General features: G+C 48.4%; 1 protein-coding gene across 1 annotated transcript in view; it reads left to right on the forward strand.

Annotated features, from left to right (window-relative positions):
* The first annotated feature begins 12,956 nt into the window (after positions 1-12,956).
* maptb (microtubule-associated protein tau b) overlaps positions 12,957-26,395 on the forward strand; it is a 134,622-nt gene continuing 121,183 nt past the window's right edge. The window contains exon 1 of the mRNA XM_078529889.1: positions 12,957-13,073. The gene's annotated coding sequence lies outside the window, so the exon portion shown is untranslated. The remainder of the gene's footprint in view (positions 13,074-26,395) is intronic.

A 26,395-nucleotide genomic window follows, 5' to 3' on the forward strand; every position in this document is an offset into this window, starting at 1 on the left:
TTCTAGAAGCAATTATTCGGGATAGAATTAATAGTCACATGGAAAAATGTGGATTGATTTGTAAGAGTCAGCATGGATTTTTTAAAGGAAAATCATGTCTAACTAACTTGCTGGAGTTTTTGAAGAGGAAACAGAGATGGTTGATGAGGGTAAGGCTGTTGATGTGGTGTATATGGACTTCCAAAAGGCGTTCGATACAGTGCCACACATCAGTCTCGTGAGGCAAGCCATGGAATAAAAGGGATGTAGCAACATGGATACAAAATTGGCTGAGGGACAGAAAACAGAGAGCAGTGGTTAATGGGCATTTCTCAGGCTGGAAGAACGTTTGTAGTGGAGTTCCCCAGGGGTCAGTGTTGGGACACTTGCTTTCCCTGATATATATAAATGATCTAGATCTTGGTGTGCAGGGGACAATTTCAAAGTTTGCGGATGACACAAAACTTGGGTGAATTGTAAACTGTGAGGAGGACAGTGTAGAACTTCAAAAGGACATTGACACATTGGTGGAGTGGGCAGATAGGTGGCAGATGAAGTTCAATGTGGGGAAGTGTGAGGTGATGCACTTTGGTACAAAGAACATGGAGAGACAGTATAAAATAAAGGATACTATTCTAAAGGCTGTGGAGGAGCAGAGAGACCTGGGTGTATATGTATATAATTCATTAAAGGTGGTAGGACAGGTAGAGAGCTGTTTCTAAAGTATACACTATTCTAGGCTTCATTAGTAGGGGCATAGAGTATAAGGGCAGGGAGGTTTTGATGAACTTATTTAAGATACTGATTAGACCCAGCTGGAGTATTGTGTACAGTTCTGGGCACCACACTACAGGAAGGATGTGAACGCATTGGAGGGAGTACAGAAGAGGTTTACGAGAATGGTTCCAGGGATGAGACATTTCAGTTATGAGGAAAGATTGGAGAATGTTGTCCTTAGAGAGGAGAAGGCTGAGAGGAGACTTGATAGAAGTTTTCAAAATCATGAGGGGTCTGGACAGAGTAGGTAGGGAGAAGCTACTCCCGTTCATAAACAGATTGAGAACCAGAGGGCACAGTATTAAAGTGTTTTGCAAAAGAAGCAAATACGAGGTGAGAGACAACTTTTTCACACAGTGAGTAGTTAGGGTTTGGAATGCACTGCCTGGGAGTCTGGTAGAGGCAGGTTCAATTGAGACATTCAAGAGGGCATTGGATGATTATTTAAATAGAAACAATGTGCAGGGTTATGGGGAAAAGGCAGGAGATTGGCACTGAGTTAAAATGCTCAGAGAGCCAGTGCAGATACAATGGGCCAAATGGCCTCCTCCTGCACCATAACGATTCTGTAATTCTGATCACTGCTCCAGTCTCCCTGACCAGGTTCACATTCTACACAGCCAAAGGCAGAAGCCTTCTGGGAATAAACCTTTTCGATAGGCTTGATTTGAAACCTGAACACTCCGCCAGAGCACACATTAATGTGATTGATGATAAAAGCTAAATATTGCAGATACTTGAAATCTGAAATAAAAACAGGAAATGCTGTAAAAACTCAGCAGGTCTGGCAGCATCTGTGGAGCGAGAAACAGAGTTAACGTTTTGAGTTCGTATGACTCTTAATCAAAGCTAAAGAGAACGTGATTGATGATGAGACTATACGCATTGGTATCCTTCCTGATATACTGGATCTGGGGGGGATTAAATGGCACTGTCATGTGTTGACACACTAATTCCGCCAATTTTGCAAAAATTTGAGATGGTTGTATTCACAATCTGTGCTAAAGTGTCACAGGAGCTAAACTGACTAGAAACAGATGATATCATTCAGCAAATTGACTCATCACCGTGGATATCGAACCTAGTCATGGCGTGATGCAAAAACGGCAAACTTAAGAATATGCGTCAACCTTAAGGCAGTCAATGGAGCTATCAGTCCAGACAACTACCCATTTCCTACAATCCATAACTATCAGCATCACTTCCTGATTCCACAGTCTTCACAAAGCTCGACATGAGACGGAGCTTTCTTCAGATACCACTGGCAGAGCAAAGTTGATACTTACAGTTTTTGTTAGTCATGTTTCAGTATCGTGGAGTGCCCAATGTTCAGCACCTAGTGCATTCCAGGAGATTGTTTCATCAGTCTTGTCTGACTATGAGGGGGTGCTCAACCTACTAACAAAGTCGTTGTCCATGGAAGGGAGAAAGTAGAACATGAGCAGCAGTTATAAGCGGTGTTCACTCAACTCGAGCCACACAATGTGATGTTCAGATAAAAGCAAAATATTGCGGATGCTGGAACTCTGAAACAAAAACAGAAAATACTGGAAAAACTCAGCAGGACTGGCAGCATCTGTGGAGAGAGAAAAAGAAAGTTAACAGAGCTCCGAAGAAGAGTTATACGGACTCGAAACATTAATTTTGTTTTTCTCTCTGCACAAATGCTGTCAGACCTGCTGAGCTTTTCCCAGCATTTTCTGTTTTTGTTTCAATTGGATGTTCAACAAGGACAATGCACATTCCTGGAACCCGAGGTTGACTTTGTCGGGTACAAAGTGACAGCAGCTGGAGTAAAGCCTACACATGACAATGTCAAACCAGTCATATTTTCCAACCCTGTCTAACATGAAAGAGTTGGCATCATTCCTCGCTAACACCAAATTTTATCACAAAATCATGCCTAAGTAAGCAAAGATCACAGAGCTTCTTTGGAAGCTACTGCACAAAGATGCACGATGAGAATGGACAATTGCACATCAAACAGCATTTCATATATTAAAGAGGAAGATATTATCTCTGCTGGTCCTCATGCATTTCAACCCACATGCAGAAACATGCCACAACACACAGCAGGAAATGCGATTGGAGCTGAACTCTCTCAGCGCATTGAAGGAAGTGAATGACCAATTGCTTATGCACCACCCTCGTTGTCAGAATGTAAATACTCTGCTAGAGAGTGGGACAGATGAGCCTGCATCTATGCTTATGAACTTTGGCACTTATATCTTCATATTACTAAATGCTGATTGAGATCTGGCCCTTGACATCTACATGTCTACAGATAGTCAGGTCATCTTCATCAGTCAGAGGTCAAATATCTCGCAGGTTCACACAGCCAAGTAGCTGAGAAGCTTAGCTGTATTCCTATTGCAGGCAGCATTAGTGATAACAAAACGACTCGTGATGTTGGAGACTACGTGATCACAGTGATTTCACACACGACACCGTATCTTCTTACTTGAGAGGAGTTGGAGGCAGAATCGATGACAGACAGCGTACTGCAGAAAGTAAACCAGTACCTAAAAACTGAATGGCCTCACAAAATCGAGGAAGAACTGTTCCTGTGATACAGGCCTGAATATTGCCGTCAGTGTGAGGGGGTGGGCTGGACACGCCGAGGTGCAAAATGACGCGAGATGACATCAGGCGTGCGTCCCAACATCATCGCGCGTCATTTCGATCTTTCATTCGACGGGCACGTGCCGGAAGCGGCTGTGCACCTGCCGAACTGTCATTAAAAAAACAATGAAAGTTGTTAGCAAAGCTGCCCGTCTAACCTGAAGGATTTTTAGGAAACCTCATCACGGGCGGGATGAGGTTTCCTGAAGGTTTTATAAAATAATTAAATAAATTTTGCTAACTGTACAAATGAGCTGGGACATGTTTAAATAATTTTTCAGATCCTTTATTCGAGATTTCCATCACCAACTTAATCTCCCTGAGGCAGCTCCGTGCCTCAGGGAGATTTCTGCATTTTCACATGCGTGTGCGAAAGAGCATAGACCCGACTCTCCCTCCTCCCCCCTGCCCGCACAGGTAGCGCTGGGCACTACAGGACGTGCATCACGCTGAGCAGGCCTTAATTGGCCCACCCACGTAAAATGGCGGCACGCAGCTGGTCACGGGCGGCGATCAGCTCCGCGTCCACCCCCACCCACTCCCGCCCAGCCATCCCAACATAGGTAAGTTTCTAGCCACAGAGTACACAATGAACTCTCGTTGTTGAATGACAACTGTATTTCACACGGGACTCGAGCAGTTTTCCCAAAGGTGCTACAAGGATGTGTATATCTTGCCCATCAAGGGCATCCGGATGTTGTTAAGGGGAAACAACGGTTCTATGTAGCAGTCAGGTGGCCAACAATAGATCACTGTATAGAAGAGTTCATTAAAAACTGCCTAGCTTTACTCTCAGTGAAAAATTTGTTTAACCATGTCCCGCACCTTTACAACCAACCCCATGGCCAACAAAACCATGGCAACAGCTCCAACTTTTTGGAGAAGTGCAACCAGCCCCTAGGAATGACCATGTTTTTGTTTGTTGTTCATGATTGACATAGCAAGTGATTGGAATTCGCTACAGCAAATTCCAAAACAACCACTTCAGTCATTAACATTCTGGACAAGTTGTTTACAAAATGGGCTTTTCCAGAAACTATCACTACGGACAATGGAATGTAGTTTGATTTCAGTCAGTTCACGGAGTTCCTAACAAGTTACAAAATTCACTCACCATCTGACATTGTGATACAACCTGCAATTGATTGGTGGCATTGAACAGTTCAACAGGATGATAAGGACAGTCTGAAAGCTAGTATGCCAGAGGGAAAACATTTGATCAGTCCGTTCATATTGTACTTTGCAAATAACAATATCCCCCACACTTTCTGACCAGAAAGACACCAGCCAAATTTTGATCGTTCATAACTCTCCCATCCACTGCCGTTAATTAAGCTGTCTCTGTCATTTAACAAGAACATCAGAGTGAAAGCAGAAGAAATCACAAAGCGACAAAGAGAAGCAAAAACATACTCCGGCAAGGGAACACGTGGAAGTAAAACTACAATTTGAAGCTGGGTTCACATCAAACAGCCAAATCGTGTCTTGCATCATCTCTACCAGGACCAAAGCAAATCAAGCTGTTGCTTGGCATCAGTGCTTATCTGTTGGATGACTACACAAAGTGGATCACAAAACACTTGATAGCAAGCAGACTAGAATAATTCAAAGGCAATGATTATGAGGATAAATTTCCTTTTCCGATGAGCAACTGTGATGTTGGATCATCTGCCTCATCGAGTTGATCTTGTAGAACCACAACCTCGAATTTGTAGATCTCAGCATATAAATCAGAGGCCTTCATATCTCAAAGAGCATTTCTGTACTTTAGAGAAACCTGACCACCTGAACTCTAAGAAATGGCTCAGTGTACAAATGTTTCTTCTTTAGAATGGTTTATTTTAAAATAAGGTCCTTAGTTTTACAAGGGGGAAAGATGTAGTGTTCAATTGTTCTGTGCTTTGATTATGTGAGTCTGTTTACTATTGATGCTCACTGTGTTTGTTTGACTAAGCCAGGATGTGGACTCAGAGACAAGTTCACAAACAGTAGAAGTTGCTGGAAGCAAAGAGCTGTAAGTATGGAGCAGACATTTTAAAGCACTGTGAATAAATTCCTGGTACACTCATATAAGCTGGTATGTCAATTTTGCCCAACTCCAAGACATAATTTTTAAAAATTCTTTCACAGGATATGGGTGTCACTGGTTGAACCAGCATTGGTTACCCATCCCTAATTGACTTTTAATTAGGTGATGGTGAGTCACATTCTTGAACCACTGCAGCCCATATTGTGTAGGTACACCTGCAATGCTGTTAGTAGGGGAGTTCCAGGATTTCAACAACCAACAGTATAGATCTGAGTCAGGATGGTTTGTGGCTTGGAGGGGAACTCACTGGCGATGGCCCCATGCATCTGTTGTCCTTATCCTTCTAGCTGGTAGAAGTCATGGGTTTGGAAGATGCTGTTAAAGGAGTCTTGGTGAGTTGCTGCTGTATATCTTGTAGATGGTACACATTACTGCCACTGTGCATTGGTGGTGGAGGGAGTGAATGTTTAAGGTGGTGAATGGGGTGCCGATCAAGTGGGCTATTTGTCCCGAATGGTGACTTACTGAGTGTTTTGGAGCTCCATTCACCCAGGTAAGCACCACGTTCCTGACATGTGCCTTGTAGATGGTGGACAGGCTTTGGGGACTCAGGAGGTGAGTTACTTGTCATAAGATTCCCAGCCTCTGATCTGCTCTAATTGCCACAGTATTTATATAGGAAATAAGAGCAGGAGTAGACCAGCCGGCCCCTCGAGCCTGCTCCGCTTTTCAATTAGATGATGGCTGATCTTCGACCTCAATGCCATTTTCCCTGTACTATCCCCATATCCCTTGATATCTTTAATATTTAGAAATCTACCGATTGTCTTGAACATTCTCAATGATTGAACCTCCAGAGTCTTCAGGGATAGAGAATTCCAAAGATTCATTACCCTCTGACTGAAGAAATTCCTCCTCACCTCAATCCCTTATTCTGAGACTTGTTCCCGATTCTAGATCCCCCAGCCAGGGGAATCAACCTGCCTATATCTACCCTGTTGAGCCCTGTAAGAATTTTGTATGTTTCAATGAGATCGCCTCTCATTTTTCTAAACTCTAGAGAATACAGGCCTCAATCTCTCCTCATAGGACAGACCCACCATCCCAGGAATCAGTCTGGTGAACCTTCGTTGCACTCCCTTTATGGCAAGTATATTCTTCCTTATGTAAGGAGACCAAAGCTGTACACAATACCCTGGGGGCAGTCTCATCAAGGTTCTATACAATTGCAGCAAGACTTCTTTACTTCTGTACTCAAATCTTCTTGCGTTAAAGGCCAACATACCATTTACCTTCCTAGGTGCTAGTTGCACCCATGTTATCTTTCAGTAACTCATGAACAAGGACACCCAGGTCCCTTTGGACATCAACACTTCCCAATCTCTCCCCATTTAAAAAATACTCTGCATTTCTGTTTTCCTAGCAAAGTGGGTAACTTCACATTTTTCCACATCATATTCCATCTGCCATGTCCTTGCCCACTCTGTCTAAATCCCCTTGAATCCTCTTTGCATCCTCCTCACAACTCACGTTCCCACCTCGTTCTGTGTCATTAGTAATCTTGGAAATATTACATTTGGTCTCCACATCCAAATCATTGATATATATTGTGAACAGCTGGGGCCCAAGCACTGATCCTTGCGGTACCCCACTAGTCACCACCTGCCAACCTGAAAATGACCCGTTATTCCTACACTCTGTTTTCTGTCCGTTAACCAATTTTCAATCCATATCAGTATATTACCCCAATCCCATGTGCTCTAATTTTGTTTACTAACCTCCTGTGTGGGACTTTGTCAAAAGCCTCCTGAAAATCTAAATGCACCACATCCAGTGGTTTGCCCTTGTCTATTCTGCTAGTTACATCCTCAAAAAATTCTAACAGGTTTATCAAACATGATTTCCCTTTCATAAATCCATGTTGTCTCTGCCCAGTTCTATCATTATTTTCTAAGTGTCCAGTTATCACATCCTTTATAATAGATTCTACTATTTTCCAAACTACTGATGTTTCCCATTTTCTCTCTCTCTCCTTTCTTAAATAGTGTAGTTACACTTGCAACCGTCCAATCTGCAGGAATTATTCCAGAACCTGTAGAATTTTGAAAATTGACCACCGTTGCATCCATTACTTCTAAAGCCACCTCTTACAATAGATCATCAGGTCCAGGGGATTTATCAACTTTTAACTGCATTAATTTCTCCGGTACTACTTTTTGCTAGTACTAATTTCTTTCAGTTCCATTTTCTTGCTAGTCCCTTGGTTCCCTAGAATTCCTCGGATGTTTTTTGTATCTTCTTCTATGAAGGCAGGCAAAACAAAATTTAGTTTGTACACCATTTCCTTATTCCCCATTATAATGAGGTGTCAACCTGGTGAAGTTACAACACAGGACTACTTGTGTGCCTAACAGCATAAACAGCAAGCGATAAACAGAGCTAAGGGAGTCCACAACCAATGGATCAGGTCTAAGCTCTGCAGTCCTGTCACATCCATAGTGAATGGTGGTGGACAATTAAACAACTCACTGGAGGAGGAGGCTCCACAAATATCCCCATTCTCAATGTTGGGGGAGGCAGTACATCAGCGCAAAGGATAAGGCTGAAGCATTCACAACAATCTACAGCCAGAAGTGCCGAGTGGATGATCCATCTCGGCCTCCTCCAGATGTCCCCAGCATCACTGATGCTAGAATTCAGCCAATTCCATTCACTCCACGTGATATCAAGAAACGACTGAAGGCACTGAATACCGCAAAGGCTATGGGCCATGACAATATTCTGGCAATAGTACTGAAGACTTGTGCTCCAGAACTTGCTGCGTCTCTAGCCAAGCTGTTCCAGTACAGCTACAACACTGGCATCTACCCAGCAGTGTGGAAAATTGCCCAGGGGTGTCCTGTACACAAAAAGCAGGACAAATCCAACCCAGCCAATTACCGCCCCATCAGTCTACTCTCCATCATCAGTAAAGTAATGGAAGGGGTCATCAACAGTGCTATCAAGTGGCACTTGCTTAGCAACAACCTGCTCACTGATGCTCAATTTGGGTTCCGCCAGGGTCGGTCAGCTCCAGACCTCATTACAGCCTTGGTTCAAACATGGACAAAAGAGCTGAACTCACGAGGTGAGGTGAGAGTGACTGCCCTTGACATCAAGGCCGCATTTGACCGAGTGTGGCATCAAGGAGCCCTAGAAAATCTAGAGTCAATGGGAATAAGGGGGAAAACTTTCTGCTGTTTGGAGTCATACCTAGCACAAAGGAAGATGGTTGTGGTTGTTGGAGGTCAATCATCTCAGCTCCAGGACATCACTGCAGGAGTTCCTCAGGGTAGTGCCCTAGGCCCAATCATCTTCAGCTGCTTCATTAATGACCTTCCTTCCATCATAAGGTCAGAAGTGGGGATGTTCGCTGATGATTGCACAATGTTCAGCACCATTCGCAACTCCTCATATACCTGAAGCAGTCCATGCCCAAATACAGCAAGACCTGGACAATATCCAGGCTTGGGCTGACAAGTGGCAAGTAACATTCACGCCACGAGTGTCAGGCAATGGCCATCTCTAACAAGAGGGAATCTAACCATGACCCCTTGAAATTCAATGGCATTACCATCACTGAATCCCCCACTATCAACACCCTGGGGGTCACCATTGATCAGAAACTGAACTGGACTAGCCACATAAATACTGTGGCTACAAGAGCAGATCAGAGGCTAGGAATCCTGTGATGAGTAACTCACCTCCTGACACCCCAAAGCCTGTCCCCATCATCTACAAGGCACAAGTCAGGAGTGTGATGGAATACTCTCCACTTGCCTGGATGAGTGCAGCTCCCATCACACTAAAGAAGCTGGACACCATCCAGGACAAAGTAACCCACTTGATTGGCACCACATCCACAAACATTCACTCCCTCCACCACTGACGCACAGTGGCAGCAGTGTGTACCATCTACAACTGCAGCAACTCACCAAGGCTCCTTAAACAGTACCTTCCAAACCCACAACCACTACCATCTAGAGGGACAAGGGCAGCAGATGCATGGGAACACCACCACCTGGAAGTTCCTCTCCGAGTCACTCACCATCCTGTTGTGGAAATATATCGCCGTTCCTTCAGTGTCGCTGGGTCAAAAACCTGGAACTCTCTTCCTAACAGCACTGTGGGTGTACCTGCACCATGTGGACTACAGCGGTTCAAGAAGTCAGCTCACCACCACCTTCCCAAGGGCAATTAAGGATGGGAAATAGATGCTGGCCAAGCCAGTGATGCCCACGTCCCATGAATGAATTTTTAAAAACATTCTCCTGTCCCTGCCTGCATTGGCCCCACATTTGTTTTTGCTAATCTTTCCTTTTTACACAACCTACAGAAGCTTTCACAGTCTGTTTTTATGTTTCTTGCTAGTTAACTCTCATGTTCTATTTTCTCTTCCTCTGTCAGTTTCTTGTCCTCCTTTGTTCAATTATAAAATGCTCCCAATGCTCAAGCTTACCACTTGGTTTGTCAACTTTATAAGCCTTTGCTCTAATACAACCTTTAACTTCTCTTGTTAGCCATGGTTTGATCACTTTTCCTTTTGTGCCTTAAAGAAATGTAAATTTGTCAGTAGCCATGTATTAATTCTTTAAGCGCTAGCCATTGTCTATAAACCGACATGCCTTTTAATGTAGTTTCCCAATCTGCCACTGCCAACTTACCCCTCACACCTCCCTTTGTTTATATTTAAAACCCTAGTTTCAGATTGAACTATATCAGTTTCAAACTTAATGTAAAATCCCATCATAATATGGCTCCTTTACAGTGAGATTATTAATTAGTCCTTTCTCATTGCATATTTATGTGGCTGGTCCAGTACAGTTTCTGGTCAATGGTAACCTCCCAGGATGTTAATAGTGGGGAACAATTGTTGTTCCCTTTACATTTAATATTCTTGCAAATTGCCCTGATGAGTGCAAGATGAAAAGCTTTGACAAAAAATCTTTTTTTCTGCAACACTCAAGCCCTCTACTACCAAATGACTATTGATAACAATATACTGTGTTACTGGGCATAACACTGTGTATATTGAGATCAGCAAATTTTGGCTCCTGCAGAAAGTTTCAGTGCAAGACTGTGACCTGGTTGCTCAATATATTGAACTGATTTGAAACATCGTGTTTGATTGTTAAGGAACTGACCCCTTGGAAGGTTGTGAGAATGTGGGCAGTCCAACTGCCTCTGTAGGGTGCAGGATTAGACTGCTGATGGGGTGAGAAACTGCACTGACCTGAAGCCTACATCAGCCAGTGTGTTTCCTCAGTATCAGCTGCAGGGCTGAGGCGGGTGAGGGGGGGCACCACATGGGTCATCAGGTTGAGGTGCCAATACCTCCTGCAATGGTGCAGTGACCTAGGGGCCCCGCCTAGTGAGGGGCCCTCGCACTAATCCAGCAAACTCCAGCAGGTACTGAAATAACAGCAAAATACTGCGGATGCTGGAAATCTGAAATGAAAAACAGAAAATGCTGGAAAAACTCAGCAGGTCTGGCATCCTCTGTGGAGAGAGAGAGAAACCCAGTTAATGTGTGGAGTTCAATTTGCTGCCCGACCTGCTGAGTTTTTCCAGCACTTTCTGTTTTTATTGCAGCAGCAGGGTGGACACACACCCAGTGTTAAATACCCGGGTTGTGTTCAGACAGTGAACATGACACATCTTTAACTGGTCACAGCAATCATCTGTCTCAATTTCTGATGATAGACTGTCCACCAATATCCATTACAAGCCTACCGACTCCCACAGCTACCTCGACTATAGCTCCTCACACCCCGCTTCTTGTAAAGACTCCATCCCATTCTCTCAGTTCCTTCGCCTCCGTCGCATCTGTTCTGATGACGCTATCTTCAAAAACAGCTCCTCTGACATGTCCTCCTTCTTCCTTAACCGAGGTTTTCCATCCACGGTCGTTGACAGGGCCCTCAACCGTGTCCGGCCCATATCCCGCGCATCCTCCCTCACGCCTTCTCCTCCTTCCCAGAAACATGATAGGGTCCCCCTTGTCCTCACTTATCACCCCACCAGCCTCCGCATTCAAAGGATCATCCTCCGTCATTTCCGCCAACTCCAGCATGATGCCACCACCAAACACATCTTCCCTTCACCCCCCCGACGGCATTCCGTAGGGATCGTTCCCTCCGGGACACCCTGGTCCACTCCTCCATCACCCCCTACTCCTCAACCCCCACTTATGGCACCTCCCCATGCCCATGCAGAAGATGCAACACCTGCCCCTTCACTTCCTCTCTCCTCACCGTCCAAGGGCCCAAACACTCCTTTCAAGTGAAGCAGCATTTCACTTTCATTTCCCCTAACTTAGTCTACTGCATTCGTTGCTCCCAATGCGGTCTCCTCTACATTGGAGAGACCAAACGCAAACTGGGTGACCGCTTTGCGGAACACCTGCGGTCTGTCCGCAAGAAAGACCCAAACCTCCCTGTCGCTTGCCATTTTAACACTCACCCTGTTCTCTTGCCCACATGTCTGTCCTTGGCCTGCTGCATTGTTCCAGTGAAGCCCAACGCAAACTGGAGGAACAGCACCTCATCTTCCGACTAGGCACTTTACAGCCTTCCGGGCTGAATATTGAATTCAACAACTTTAGATCTTAAACTCCCCCTCCCCCCATCCCCACCCCGTTTCTCCCCCCCACCGCTTTTTTTTCAATAATTTATATAGATTCTTCCTTCCCCACCTATTTCCATTATTTTTAAATCTAAACTAAAACCTTGTTAGTCTTTCCACCCCACCCCCACTAGAGCTGTACCTTGAGTATCCAGCCTTCCATTCTTAATTAGCACTTTTCTTAGATAATATCACCACCTTCAAAACCTCTTTGACCCTTTTGTCTGTGAGATTATCTGCTCATCTCCACAATCACCACACCCTCAATGTGTCTCTCTCCCCCCACCACCTTAAACCAGTTTATATTTCTCCTTTCTCCTAACTATACTCAGTTCTGCCGAAGGGCCATGAAGGCTCGAAACGTTAACTGATTTCTTCTCCGCCGATGCTGCCAGACTTGCTGAGTTTTTCCAGGTAATTCTGTTTTTGATCTGAAAGCCTGTTGTTTGCACCATTCGTGTGTCCCACTGGCAGGAGTTGCACTTGTGCTCACAGCATTTTAAACAAAACAGGAACGCTACCCTCCCTCTTGGAGGTTATTTATCCAGAAGCTTCCAGACCCATCCTGCAGAGTAATTATTAGGGTGTTAGCAAACTGCTGCTTCACTGAGTGCAGGCTGTGGGCTGCAGCCAGTCTGACCCCTTCAGCAGCACAATTTGTGCCTTTTATTTTCCCCTTTTTGTTGAGGAGGTTGAAGCTGACCAATTGCTGCTGGCTGCATTTATTACAGAGACCTGTCACACCCCTGTCACTGCTGTCCCTGCAATCTAACCCCCAATGCAGTTCCTGCCTGTTTCCGTGTAATCTGACCCAGCCCATAATAGACACTTATCTAATGCTTGGCAGGGCTCAGCTCTGCCCACACCCACTCTGGCTGCTGGCGTCTCCCACAGACTGACAGCGCCGGCCTCATCCTCATCCTGATCCTGATCCCTCCGCCTGGGAGACCGGGTCCCGCTCCCATTCCCTCTCCTGGTCTGAGAGTGAACCTGACCGAGCACAGTGAGTAAACCCAGTCACATTTCCATCTCAATCTGTTCTGTATAAATGCAATGCAGGAGCGGGCAGCCCGGGGCGGGGGGTTTAGCCAAACCTTCAAACCAAACGGATGGAATAAAAGCTTCTCTGTCTCAACCCCTTCGGGAGGTTATTCGGACAGTCCGAGTTTGTGCCAATGCAAGAGAGAAAACAGCCTTTAATTTGCAGCGAGCTGGGCACCGAATCCTCAGCTGCTGGTGAGAAGGTGACTGTATGGCGCAGGGGAGAGGCAGAATGTCAGACAGTGCAACACAGACAGTGCTGCACAGACACAGGCACTGCTGCACAGACACAGACACTGCTGCACAGACAGTGCTGCACAGACACTGCTGCAGGGGGGAGAGCTCAGAACCGTCCCTCTGCACTGATTTCATCGGCAATGACATGGGCAATAACACTGACCCCGGGCATCTGGGCAGACACAGCTTCACAGGGAGAATAACACAAGCAGGAGGATTCACAGAAAAAAACAGCATTCCTGTCACTGTGCCCCAGTGAGAGTCAGTGTGTGTAGGACTGTGCCCCAGTGAGAGTCAGTGTGTGTGGGACTGTACCCCACTGAGAGACAGTGTGTGTGGAACTCTATCCCAGTGAGAGTCAGTGTGTGTGGAACTGTACCCCAGTGAGAGTCAGTGTCTGTGGGACTGTACCCCAGTGAGAGTCAGTGTGTGTGGGACCCGTACCCCAGTGAGAGTCAGTGTCTGTGGAACAGTATCCCAGTGAGAGTCAGTGTGTGTGGGAACCGTACCCCAGTGAGAGACAGTGTGTATGGAACTGTATCCCAGTGAGAGTCAGTGTCTGTGGAACTGTACCCCAGTGAGAGTCAGTGTGTGTGGGACTGTACCCCAGTGAGAGTCAGTGTGTGTGGAACTGTACCCCAGTGAGAGTCAGTGTGTGTGGGACCCGTACCCCAGTGAGAGTCAGTGTGTGTGGAACTGTACCCCAGTGAGAGTCAGTGTGTGTGGAACTGTACCCCAGTGAGAGTCAATGTATGTGGAACTGTACGCCAGTGAGAGTCAGTGTGTGTGGAACTGTACCCCAGTGAGAGTAAGTGTGTGTGGAACTGTACCCCAGCGAGAGTGAATGTGTATGGAACCCACACCCCAGTGAGAGTCAGTGTGTGTGGAAATGTACCCCAGTGAGAGTCAGTGTGTGTGGAACTCGATCCCAGTGACACTCAGTGTGTGTGGAACCGTACCCCAGTGAGAGTCAGTCTGTGTGGAACCGTACCCCAGTGAGAGTCAGTCTGTGTTGAACTGTACCCAATGAGAGTCAGTGGGTGTGGAACTGTACCCCAATGAGAGTCAGTGTGTATGGGACTGTACCCGAGTGAGAGTCAGTGTGCGTGGAACTGTACCCCAGTAAGAGTCAGTGTCTGTTAAACTGTACCCCAGTGAGAGTCAGTGTGCGTGGAATTGTACCACAATGAGAGTCAGTGTCTGTTGAACTGCACCCCAATGAGAGTCAGTTTGTGCGCAACAATACCCCAGTGAGAGTCAGTGTGTGTGGAGCTGTAACCCAGTGAGAGTCAGTGTGTGTGGAACTGTACCCCAGTATGAGTCAGTGTGTGTGCAACTGTATCCCAGTGAGAAGCAGTATGTGTGGAACTGTACCCCAATGAGAGTAAGTGTGTGTGGAACCCGTACCCCAGTGAGAGTCAATGTGTGTAGAACTGTATCGCAGTGAGAGTTAGTGTGTGTAGAACTGTACCCCAGTGAGAGTCAGTGTGTGTGGAACTGTACCCCAGTGAGAGTCAGTGTCTGTGGAAATGTACCCCAGTGAGAGTCAGTGTCTCTGAAACTGTACCCCAGTGAGAGTCAGTGTGTGTGGAACTGTGCCCCAGTGAGTCAGTGTGTGTGGAAATGTATCCCAGTGAGAGTCAGTGTGTGTGGAACTGTACCCCAGTGAGAGTCAGTGTGTGTGGAACTGTAACCCAGTGAGAGTCAGTGTGTGTAGGACCCTTACCCGAGTGAGAGTCAGTGTGTGTGGGACTGTACCCCAGTGAGAGTCAGTGTGTGTGGGACCTGTACCCCAGTGAGAGTCAGTGTCTGTGGAACTGTACCCCAGTGAGAGTCAGTGTGTGTGGAACTGTACCCCAGTGAGTCAGTGTGTGTGGAACAGTATCCCAGTGAGAGTCAGTGTGTGTGGAACTGTACCCCAGTGAAAGTCAGTGTGTGTGGGACCCGTACCCCAATGAGAGTCAGTGTGTGTGGAAGTGTACCCCAGTGAGAGTCAGTGTGTGTGGGACCCGTACCCCAGTGAGAGTCAGTGTCTGTGGAACTGTACCCCAATGAGAGTCAGTGTGTGTGCAACTGTACCTCAGTGAGAGTCATTGTGTGTGGAACTGTACCCCAGTGAGAGTCAGTGTGTGTGGAACTGTGCCCCAGTGAGTCAGTGTGTGTGGAAATGTATCCCAGTGAGAGTCAGTGTGTGTGGAACTGTACCCCAGTGAGAGTCAGTGTGTGTGGAACTGTACCCCAGTGAGAGTCAGTGTGTGTGGGACCCGTACCCCAGTGAGAGTCAGTGTCTGTGGAACTGTACCCCAGTGAGAGTCAGTCTGTGTTGAACTGTACCCAATGAGAGTCAGTTTGTGCGAAACAGTACCCCAGTGAGAGTCAGTCTGTGTGCAACTGTACCCCAGTGAGTCAGTATGTGTGGAACTGTATCCCAGTGAGAGTCAGTGTGTGTGCAACTGTACCCCAGTGAGAGTCAGTGTGTGTGGGACCCGTACCCCAGTGAGAGTCAGTGTCTGTGGAACAGTATCCCAGTGAGAGTCAGTGTGTGTGGGACCCGTACCCCAGTGAGAGACAGTGTGTATGGAACTGTATCCCAGTGAGAGTCAGTGTCTGTGGAACTGTACCCCAGTGAGAGTCAGTGTGTGTGGGACTGTACCCCAGTGAGAGTCAGTGTGTGTGGGACCCGAACCCCAGTGAGAGTCAGTGTGTGTGGAACTGTACCCCAGTGAGAGTCATTGTGTGTGGAACTGTACCCCAGTGAGAGTCAGTGTGTGTGGAACTGTACCCCAGTGAGAGTCAATGTATGTGGAACTGTACGCCAGTGAGAGTCAGTGTGTGTGGAACTGTACCCCAGTGAGAGTAAGTGTGTGTGGAACTGTACCCCAGCGAGAGTGAATGTGTATGGAACCCACACCCCAGTGAGAGTCAGTGTGTGTGGAAATGTACCCCAGTATGAGTCAGTGTGTGTGCAACTGTATCCCAGTGAGAAGCAGTATGTGTGGAACTGTACCCCAATGAGAGTAAGTGTGTGTGGAACTGTACCCCAGTGAGAGTCAATGTGTGTAGAACTGTATCGCAGTGAGAGTCAGTGTGTGTAGAACTGTACCCCAGTGAGAGTCAGTGTGTGTGGATGTATACCCCAGTGAGAGTCAGTGTGTGTGGAACTGTACCCCAATGAGAGTCAGTGTGTGTGGAACTGTACCCTAGTGAGAGTCAGTGTGTGTGGAACCCGTAACCCAGTGAGAGTCAGTGTATGTGGAACTGTAGCCCATTGAGAGTCAGTGTGTGTGGAACTGTACCCCAGTGAGAGTCAGTGTGTGTGGAACAGTACCCCAGTGAGAGTCAGTGTGTGTTGAACTGTACCCCAGTGAGAGTAAGTGTGTGTGGAACTGTACCCCAGCGAGAGTGAATGTGTATGGAACCCACACCCCAGTGAGAGTCAGTGTGTGTGGAAATGTACCCCAGTGAGAGTCAGTGTGTGTGGAACTCGATCCCAGTGACACTCAGTGTGTGTGGAACTGTACCCCAGTGAGAGTCAGTCTGTGTTGAACTGTACCCAATGAGAGTCAGTGGGTGTGGAACTGTACCCCAATGAGAGTCAGTGTGTATGGGACTGTACCCCAGTGAGAGTCAGTGTGCGTGGAACTGTACCCCAGTAAGAGTCAGTGTCTGTTAAACTGTACCCCAGTGAGAGTCAGTGTGCGTGGAATTGTACCACAATGAGAGTCAGTGTCTGTTGAACTGCACCCCAATGAGAGTCAGTTTGTGTGCAACAATACCCCAGTGAGAGTCATTGTGTGTGCAACTGTACCCCAGTGAGAGTCAGTGTGTGTGGAACTGTACCCCAGTATGAGTCAGTGTGTGTGCAACTGTATCCCAGTGAGAAGCAGTATGTGTGGAACTGTACCCCAATGAGAGTAAGTGTGTGTGGAACTGTACCCCAGTGAGAGTCAATGTGTGTAGAACTGTATCGCAGTGAGAGTCAGTGTGTGTAGAACTGTACCCCAGTGAGAGTCAGTGTGTGTGGATGTCGACCCCAGTGAGAGTCAGTGTGTGTGGAACTGTACCCCAATGAGAGTCAGTGTGTGTGGAACTGTACCCTAGTGAGAGTCAGTGTGTGTGGAACCCGTAACCCAGTGAGAGTCAGTGTATGTGGAACTGTAGCCCATTGAGAGTCAGTGTGTGTGGAACTGTACCCCAGTGAGAGTCAGTGTGTGTGGAACAGTACCCCAATGAGAGTCAGTGTGTGTTGAACTGTACCCCAGTGAGAGTCAGTGTGTGTGGGACCCATACCCCAGTGAGAGTCAGTATTTGTGGGACCCGTACCCCAGTGAGAGTCAGTGTGTGTGGAACTGTACCCCAGTGAGTCAGTGTGTGTGGAACTGTATCCAAGTGAGAGACAGTGTGTGTGGAACTGTACTCCAGTGAGAGTCAGTGTGTGTGGGACCCGTACCCCAGTGAGAGTCAGTGTCTGTGGATCTGTACCTCAGTGAGAGTCAGTGTGTGTGGAACGGTAACCCAGTGAGAATCAGTGTGTGTGGAACTGTACCCCAGTGAGAGTCAGTGTGTGTGGAACTGTACCCTAGTGAGAGTCAGTGTGTGTGGAACTGTACCCCAGTGAGAGTCAGTGGGTGTGGAACTGTACCCCAATGAGAGTCAGTGTGTGTGGGACTGTGCCACAGTGAGAGTCAGTCTGTGTGGAACTGTACCCCAGTAAGAGTCAGTGTCTGTTAAACTGTACCCCAGTGAGAGTCAGTGTGCGTGGAATTGTACCACAATGAGAGTCAGTGTCTGTTGAACTGCACCCCAATGAGAGTCAGTTTGTGCGCAACAGTACCCCAGTGAGAGTCAGTCTGTGTGCAACTGTACCCGAGTGAGTCAGTGTGTGTGGAACTGTATCCCAGTGCGAGTCAGTGTGTGTGGAACTGTACCCCAGTGAGAGTCAGTGTGTGTGGGAACCGTACCCCAGTGAGAGTCAGTGTCTGTGGAACTGTACCCCAGTGAGAGTCCGTGTGTGTGGGACCCGTACCCCAGTGAGAGACAGTGTGTGTGGAACTGTACCCCAGTGAGAGTCAGTGTCTGTGGAACTGTACCCCAGTGAGAGTCAGTGTGTATGGAACTGTACCTCAGTGAGAGTCAGTGTGTGTGGAACTGTAACCCAGTGAGAGTCAGTGTGTGTGGAACTGTACCGCAGTGGGAGTCAGTGTGTGTGGAACTGTACCCCAGTGAGAGTCAGTGTGTGTGCGACTGTACCCCAGTGAGAGTCATGGTGTGTGGGACCTGTACCCCAGTGAGAGTCAGTGTGTGTGGAACTATACCCCAGTGAGAGTCAGTGTGTGTGGAACTGTACCCCAGTGAGAGTCAATGTATGTGGAACTGTACGCCAGTGACAGTCAGTGTGTGTGGAACTGTACCCCAGTGAGAGTCAGTGTGTGTGGAACTGTACCCCAGCGAGAGTGAGTGTGTATGGAAGCCACACCCCAGTGAGAGTCAGTGTGTATGGAACTGTACAGCAGTGAGAGTCAGTCTGTGTTGAACTGTACCCAATGAGAGTCAGTGGGTGTGGAACTGTACCCCAATGAGAGTCAGTGTGTGTGTGACTGTACCCCAGTGAGAGTCAGTCTGTGTGTAACTGTACCCCAGTAAGAGTCAGTGTCTGTTAAACTGTACCCCAGTTAGAGTCAGTGTGCGTGGAATTGTACCACTATGAGAGTCAGTGTCTGTTGAACTGCACCCCAGTGAGAGTCAGTGTGTGTGGAACTGTACCCCAGTATGAGTCAGTGTGTGTGCAACTGTATCCCAGTGAGAGTCAGTGTGTGTGGAACTGTAACCCAGTGAGAGTCAATGTGTGTAGAAAAGTATCGCAGTGAGAGTCAGTGTGTGTAGAACTGTACCCCAGTGAGAGTCAGTGTGTGTGTAACTATACCCCAGTGAGAGTCAGTGTGTGTGGAACTGTACCCCAATGAGAGTCATTGTGTATGGAACTGTACCCTAGTGAGAGTCAGTGTGTGTGGAACCCGTAACCCAGTGAGAGTCAGTTTATGTGGAACTGTACCCCATTGAGAGTCAGCGTATGTGGAACTGTACCCCAGTGAGAGTCAGTGTGTGTGTGGAACAGTACCCCAATGAGAGTCAGTGTGTGCTGAACTGTTCCCCAGTGAGAGACAGTGTGTGTGGGACCCGTACCCCAGTGAGAGTCAGTGTCTGTGGAACTGTACCCCTGTGACAGTCAGTGTGTGTGGGACCCGTACCCCAGTGAGAGGCAGTGTGTATGGGACCCGTACCCCAGTGAGAGTCAGTGTCTGTGAAACTGTACCCCAGTGAGAGTCAGTGTGTGTGGAACTGTACCCCAGTGAAAGTCAGTGTGTGTGGAACTGTACCCCAGCGAGAGTGAGTGTGTATGGAACCCACACCACAGTGAGAGTCAGTGTGTGTGGAAATGTACCCCAGTGAGAGTCAGTGTGTGTGGAACTCGATCCCAGTGACACTCAGTGTGTGTGGAACTGTACCCCAGTAAGAGTCAGTGTCTGTTAAACTGTACCCCAGTGAGAGTCATTGTGTGTGGAACTGTACCCCCATGAGAATCAGTGTGTGTGGAACTGTATCCCAATGAGAGTAAGTGTGTGTGGAACTGTACCCCAGTGAGAGTCAGTGTGTGTGGGACCTGTACCCCAGTGAGAATCAGTGTCTGTGGAACCGTACCCCAGTGAGAGTCAGTGTGTGTGGGACCCGTACCCCAGTGAGAGTCAGTGTCTGTGGAACTGTACCCCATTTAGAGTCAGTGTGTGTGGAACTGTACATCAGTGAGAGTCAGTCTGTGTGGAACTGTAACACAGTGAGAGTCAGTGTGTGTGGAACTGTACCGCAGTGGGAGTCAGTGTGTGTGGAACTGTACCCCAGTGAGACTCAGTGTGTGTGGGACTGCACCCCAGTGAGAGTCACTGTGTGTGGGACCCGTACCCCAGTGAGAGTCAGTGTGTGTGGATCTGTACCCCAGTGAGAGTCAGTGTGTGTGGAACTGTACCCCAGTGAGAGTCAGTGTGTGTGGAACTGTACCCCAGTGAGTGTCAGTGTATGTGGAACTGTACGCCAGTGACAGTCATTGTGTGTGGAACTGTACCCCAGTGAGAGTCAGTGTGTGTGGAACTGTTCCCCAGCGAGAGTGAGTGTGTATGGAACTCACACCCCAGTGAGAGTCAGTGTATGTGGAAATGTACCCCAGTGAGAGTCAGTCTGTGTTGAACTGTACCCAATGAGAGTCAGTGTGTGTGGAACTGTACGCCAGTGAGAGTCAGTGTGTGTGGGACCCGTACCCCAGTGAGAGTCAGTGTCTGTGGAACTGTACCCCAGTTAGAGTCAGTGTGTGTGGGACCCATACCCCAGTGAGAGTCAGTGTCTGTGGAACTGTACCCCAGTGAGAGTCAGTTTGTGTGGAACTGTACCCCAGTGAGAGTCAGTGCCTGTAGAACTCTACCCCAGTGAGAGTCAGTGTGTGTGTAACTGTACCTCAGTGAGAGTCAGTGTGTGTGGAACTGTAGCCTAGTGAGAGTCAGTGTGTGTGGAACTGTACCGCAGCGGGAGTCAATGTGTGTGGAACTCTACACCACTGAGAGTCAGTGTGTGTGGGACTGTACCCCAGTGAGAGTCAGTGTGTGTGGGACCCGTACCCCAGTGAGAGTCAGTGTGTGTGGAACTGTACCCCAGTGAGAGTCAGTGTGTGTGGAACTGTACCCAAGTGAGAGTCAGTGTGTGTGGAACTGTACCCCAGTGAGAGTCAGTGTATGTGGAACTGTACGCCAGTGACAGTCAGTGTTTGTGGAACTGTACCCCAGTGAGAGTCAGTGTGTGTGGAACTCGATCCCAGTGACACTCAGTGTGTGTGGAACTGTACCCCAGTGAGAGTCAGTCTGTGTTGAACTGTACCCAATGAGAGTCAGTGGTTGTGGAACTGTACCCCAATGAGAGTCAGTGTGTGTGTGGGACTGTACCCCAGTGAGAGTCAGTCTGTGTGGAACTGTACCCCAGTAAGAGTCAGTGTCTGTTAAACTGTACCCCAGTGAGAGTCAGTGTGTGTGGAACTGTACCCCCATGAGAATCAGTGTGTGTGGAACTGTATCCCAGTGAGAGTCAGTGTGTGTGGAACTGTACCCCAGTGAGTTAGTGTGTGTGGAACTGTATCCCAGTGAGAGTAAGTGTGTGTGGAACTGTACCCCAGTGAGAGTCAGTGTGTGTGGGACCTGTACCCCAGTGAGAGTCAGTGTGTGTGGAACTGTACCCCAGTGAGAGTCAGTGTGTGTGGAACTGTACCCCATTTAGAGTCAGTGTGTGTGGAACTCTACATCAGTGAGAGTCAGTCTGTGTGGAACTGTAACACAGTGAGAGTCAGTGTGTGTGGAACTGTACCGCAGTGGGAGTCAGTGTGTGTGGAACTGTACCCCAGTGAGAGTCAGTGTTTGTGGGACTGCACCCCAGTGAGAGTCACTGTGTGTGGGACCCGTACCCCAGTGAGAGTCAGTGTGTGTGGATCTGTACCCCAGTGAGAGTCAGTGTGTGTGGAACTGTAACCTAGTGAGAGTCAGTGTGTGTGGAACTGTACCCCAGTGAGTGTCAGTGTATGTGGAACTGTACGCCAGTGACAGTCAGTGTGTGTGGAACTGTACCCCAGTGAGAGTCAGTGTGTGTGGAACTGTTCCCCAGCGAGAGTGAGTGTGTATGGAACCCACACCCCAGTGAGAATCAGTGTGTGTGGAAATGTACCCCAGTGAGAGTCAGTCTGTGTTGAACTGTACCCATTGAGAGTCAGTGTGTGTGGGACCCGTACCCCAGTGAGAGTCAGTGTCTGTGGAACTGTACCCCAGTGAGAGTCAGTGTGTGTGGGACCCATACCCCAGTGAGAGTCAGTGTCTGTGGAACTGTACCCCAGTGAGAGTCAGTGTGTGTGGAACTGTACCCCAGTGAGAGTCAGTGCCTGTAGAACTCTACCCCAGTGAGAGTCAGTGTGTGTGTAACTGTACCTCAGTGAGAGTCAGTGTGTGTGGAACTGTAACCTAGTGAGAGTCAGTGTGTGTGGAACTGTACCGCAGCGGGAGTCAGTGTGTGTGGAACTCTACACCACTGAGAGTCAGTGTGTGTGGGACTGTACCCCAGTGAGAGTCAGTGTGTGTGGGACCCGTACCCCAGTGAGAGTCAGTGTGTGTGGAACTGTACCCCAGTGAGAGTCAGTGTGTGTGGAACTGTACCCAAGTGAGAGCCAGTGTGTGTGGAACTGTACCCCAGTGAGAGTCAGTGTATGTGGAACTGTACGCCAGTGACAGTCAGTGTGTGTGGAACTGTACCCCAGTGAGAGTCAGTGTGTGTGGAACTTTACCCCAGCGAGAGTGAGTGTGCATGGAACCCACACCCCAGTGAGAGTCATTGTGTGTGGAACTGTACCCCAGTGAGAATCAGTCTGTGTTGAACTGTACCCAATGAGAGTCAGTGGGTGTGGAACTGTACCCCAATGAGAGTCAGTGTCTGTTAAACTGTACCCCAGTGAGAGTCAGTGTGCGTGGAATTGCACCACAATGACAGTCACTGTGTGTTGAACTGCACCCCAATGAGAGTCAGTTTGTGCGCAACAGTACCCCATTGAGAGTCAGTGTGTGTGGAACAGTACCCCAGTATGAGTCAGTGTGTGTGCAACTGTATCCCAGTGAGAAGCAGTATGTGTGGAACTGTACCCCAATGAGAGTCAGTGTGTGTGGAACTGTACCCTAGTGAGAGTCAGTGTGTGTGGTACCCGTAACCCAATGAGAGTCCGTGTATGTGGAACTGTACCCCATTGAGAGTCAGTGTGTGTGGAATAGTACCCCAGTGAGAGTCAGTGTGTGTTGAACTGTACCCCAGTGAGTGTCAGTGTGTGTGGGACTGTATGCCAGTGGGAGTCAGTGTGTGTGGAACTGTACCCCAGTGAGAGTCAGTATGTGTGGAACTGTACCCCAGTGAGAGTCAGTGTGTGTGGAACCTGTACCCCGTTGAGAGTCAGTGTCTGTGGAACTATACCCCAGTGAGAGTCAGTGTGTGTGGAACTGTACCCCAGTGAGAGTCTGTGTGTGTGGGACTGTACCCCAATGAGAGTCAGTGTCTGTTGAACTGTACCCCATTGAGAGTTAGAGTGTGTGGAACTAACCCAGTGAGAGTCAGTGTGTGAGGAACTGTACCCCAGTGAGAGTCAGTGTATGTGGAAATGTATCCCAGTGAGTGTCAGTGTGTGTGGCACTGTACCCCATTGAGAGTCATTGTGTGTCGAACTGTACCCCAGTGAGAGTCAGTACGTGTGGAACTATCCCAGTGAGAATCAGTGTGTGTGGAACTGTACCTAAGTGAGAGTCAGTGTGTGTGGAACTGTACACCAGTGAGAGTCAGTGTATGTGGAACTGTATCCCTGTGAGAGTCAGTGTGTGTGGAACTGTACCCCAGTGAGAGTCAGTGTGTGTGGAACTGTACCCCAGTGAGAGTCAGAGTGTGTGGAATTATCCCAGTGAGAGCCAGTGCGTGTGTGGAAATGTACCCCAGTGAGAGACAGTCTGTGTGGAACTGTACCCCAGTGAGAGTCAGAGTGTGTGGATCTATCCCAGTGAGAGTCAGTGTGTGTGGAACGGTACCCCAGTGAGAGTCTGTCTGTGTGGAACTGTACCCCAGTGAGAGTCAGGGTGTGTGGAACTGCACCCCAGTGAGAGTCAGTGTGTGTGGAACTGTACCCCAGTGAGAGTCAGTGTGTGTGGGACTATACCCCAGTGAGAGTCAGTCTGTGTGGAAATGTTCCCCAGTGAGAGTCAGTGTGTGTGGGACCCGTACCCCAGTGAGAGTCATTGTGTGTGGGACTGTACCCCAGTGAGAGTCAGTGTGTGTGGGACCCGTACCCCAGTGAGAGTCAGTGTGTGTGGGACCCGTACCCCAGTGAGAGTCAGTGTCTGTGGAAGTGTACCGCAGTGACAGTCAGTGTATGTGGGACCCGTACCCCAGTGAGAGTCAGTGTGTATGGGACCCGTACCCCAATGAGAGTCAGTGTCTGTGAAACTGTACCCCAGTGAGAGTCAGTGTGTGTGGAACTGTACCCCAGTGAGAGTCAATGTTTGTGGAACTGTACCCCAGTGAGAGTCAGTCTGTTTGGAAATGTACCGCAGTGAGAGTCAGTCTGTGTGGAACTGTACCGCAGTAAGAGTCAGTTCCTGTTCAACTGTACCCCAGTGAGAGTCAATGTGTGTGGAACCCGTACCCCAGTGAGAGTCAGTGTGCGTTGAACTGTACCCCAGTGAGAGTCAGTGTCTGTTCAAATGTACCCCAATGAGAGTCAGTGTGTGCGCAACTGTACCCCAGTGAGAGTCAGTCTGTGTGGAACTGTACCCCATTGAGAGTAAGTGTGTGCGGAACTGTACCCCAGTGACACTGAGTGTGTGTAGAACTATATCTCAGTGAGAGTCAGTGTGTGTAGAACTGTACCCCAGTGAGAGTCAGTGTGTGTGGAACTGTATCCCAGTGAGAGTCAGTGTGTGTAGAATTGTGCCCCAGTGAGAGTCAGTGTGTGTGGAACTGTACCCCAGTGAGAGTCAGTGTGTGTGGAACTGTACCCCAATGAGAGTCAATGTTTGTCTAACTGTACGCCAGTGTGAGTCAGTCTCTGTGGAACTGTACCCCAGCGAGAGTCAGAGTGTGTGGAACTGGAGCCCAGTGAGAGTGAGTTTGTGTGGGACTGTACCCCAGCGAGAGTCAGAGTGTGTTGAACTGTACCCCAGTGTGAGTCAGTGTGTGTGGAACTGTACCCCAGTGAGAGTCAGATTGTGGTGAACTGTACCCCAGTGAGAGTCAGTGTGTGTGGGACTGTACTCCAGCGAGAGTCAGAGTGTGTGGGACTGTACCCCAGTGAGAGTCAGTGTGTGTGGAACCCGTACCCCAGTGAGAGTCAGTGTGTGTGGGGAACAGTACCCCGGTGAGAGTCAGTGTGTGTGGGACTGTACCCCAGTGAGAGTCAGTATGTGTGGAACTGTACCCCAGTGAGAGTCAGTGTGTGTGGAACCCATACCCCGTTGAGAGTCAGTGTCTGTGGAACTGTACCTCAGTGAGAGTCAGAGTGTGTGGAACTGTACCCCAGTGAGAGTCAGTGTGTGTGGGACTGTACCCCAATGAGAGTCAGTGTCTGTTGAACTGTACCCCAATGAGAGTCAGTGTGTGTAGAACTGTACCCCAGTGAGAGTCAGTGTGTGTGTAACTATACCCCAGTGAGAGTCAGTGTGTGTGGAACTGTACCCCAATGAGAGTCATTGTGTATGGAACTGTACCCTAGTGAGAGTCAGTGTGTGTGGAACCCGTAACCCAGTGAGAGTCAGTTTATGTGGAACTGTACCCCATTGAGAGTCAGCGTATGTGGAACTGTACCCCAGTGAGAGTCAGTGTGTGTGTGGAACAGTACCCCAATGAGAGTCAGTGTGTGCTGAACTGTTCCCCAGTGAGAGACAGTGTGTGTGGGACCCGTACCCCAGTGAGAGTCAGTGTCTGTGGAACTGTACCCCTGTGACAGTCAGTGTGTGTGGGACCCGTACCCCAGTGAGAGGCAGTGTGTATGGGACCCGTACCCCAGTGAGAGTCAGTGTCTGTGAAACTGTACCCCAGTGAGAGTCAGTGTGTGTGGAACTGTACCCCAGTGAAAGTCAGTGTGTGTGGAACTGTACCCCAGCGAGAGTGAGTGTGTATGGAACCCACACCACAGTGAGAGTCAGTGTGTGTGGAAATGTACCCCAGTGAGAGTCAGTGTGTGTGGAACTCGATCCCAGTGACACTCAGTGTGTGTGGAACTGTACCCCAGTAAGAGTCAGTGTCTGTTAAACTGTACCCCAGTGAGAGTCATTGTGTGTGGAACTGTACCCCCATGAGAATCAGTGTGTGTGGAACTGTATCCCAATGAGAGTAAGTGTGTGTGGAACTGTACCCCAGTGAGAGTCAGTGTGTGTGGGACCTGTACCCCAGTGAGAATCAGTGTCTGTGGAACCGTACCCCAGTGAGAGTCAGTGTGTG

This window comes from Cetorhinus maximus, chromosome 25 (assembly GCF_964194155.1).
Source record: "Cetorhinus maximus chromosome 25, sCetMax3.hap1.1, whole genome shotgun sequence".
Classification (NCBI taxonomy): Eukaryota; Metazoa; Chordata; class Chondrichthyes; order Lamniformes; family Cetorhinidae; genus Cetorhinus; species Cetorhinus maximus.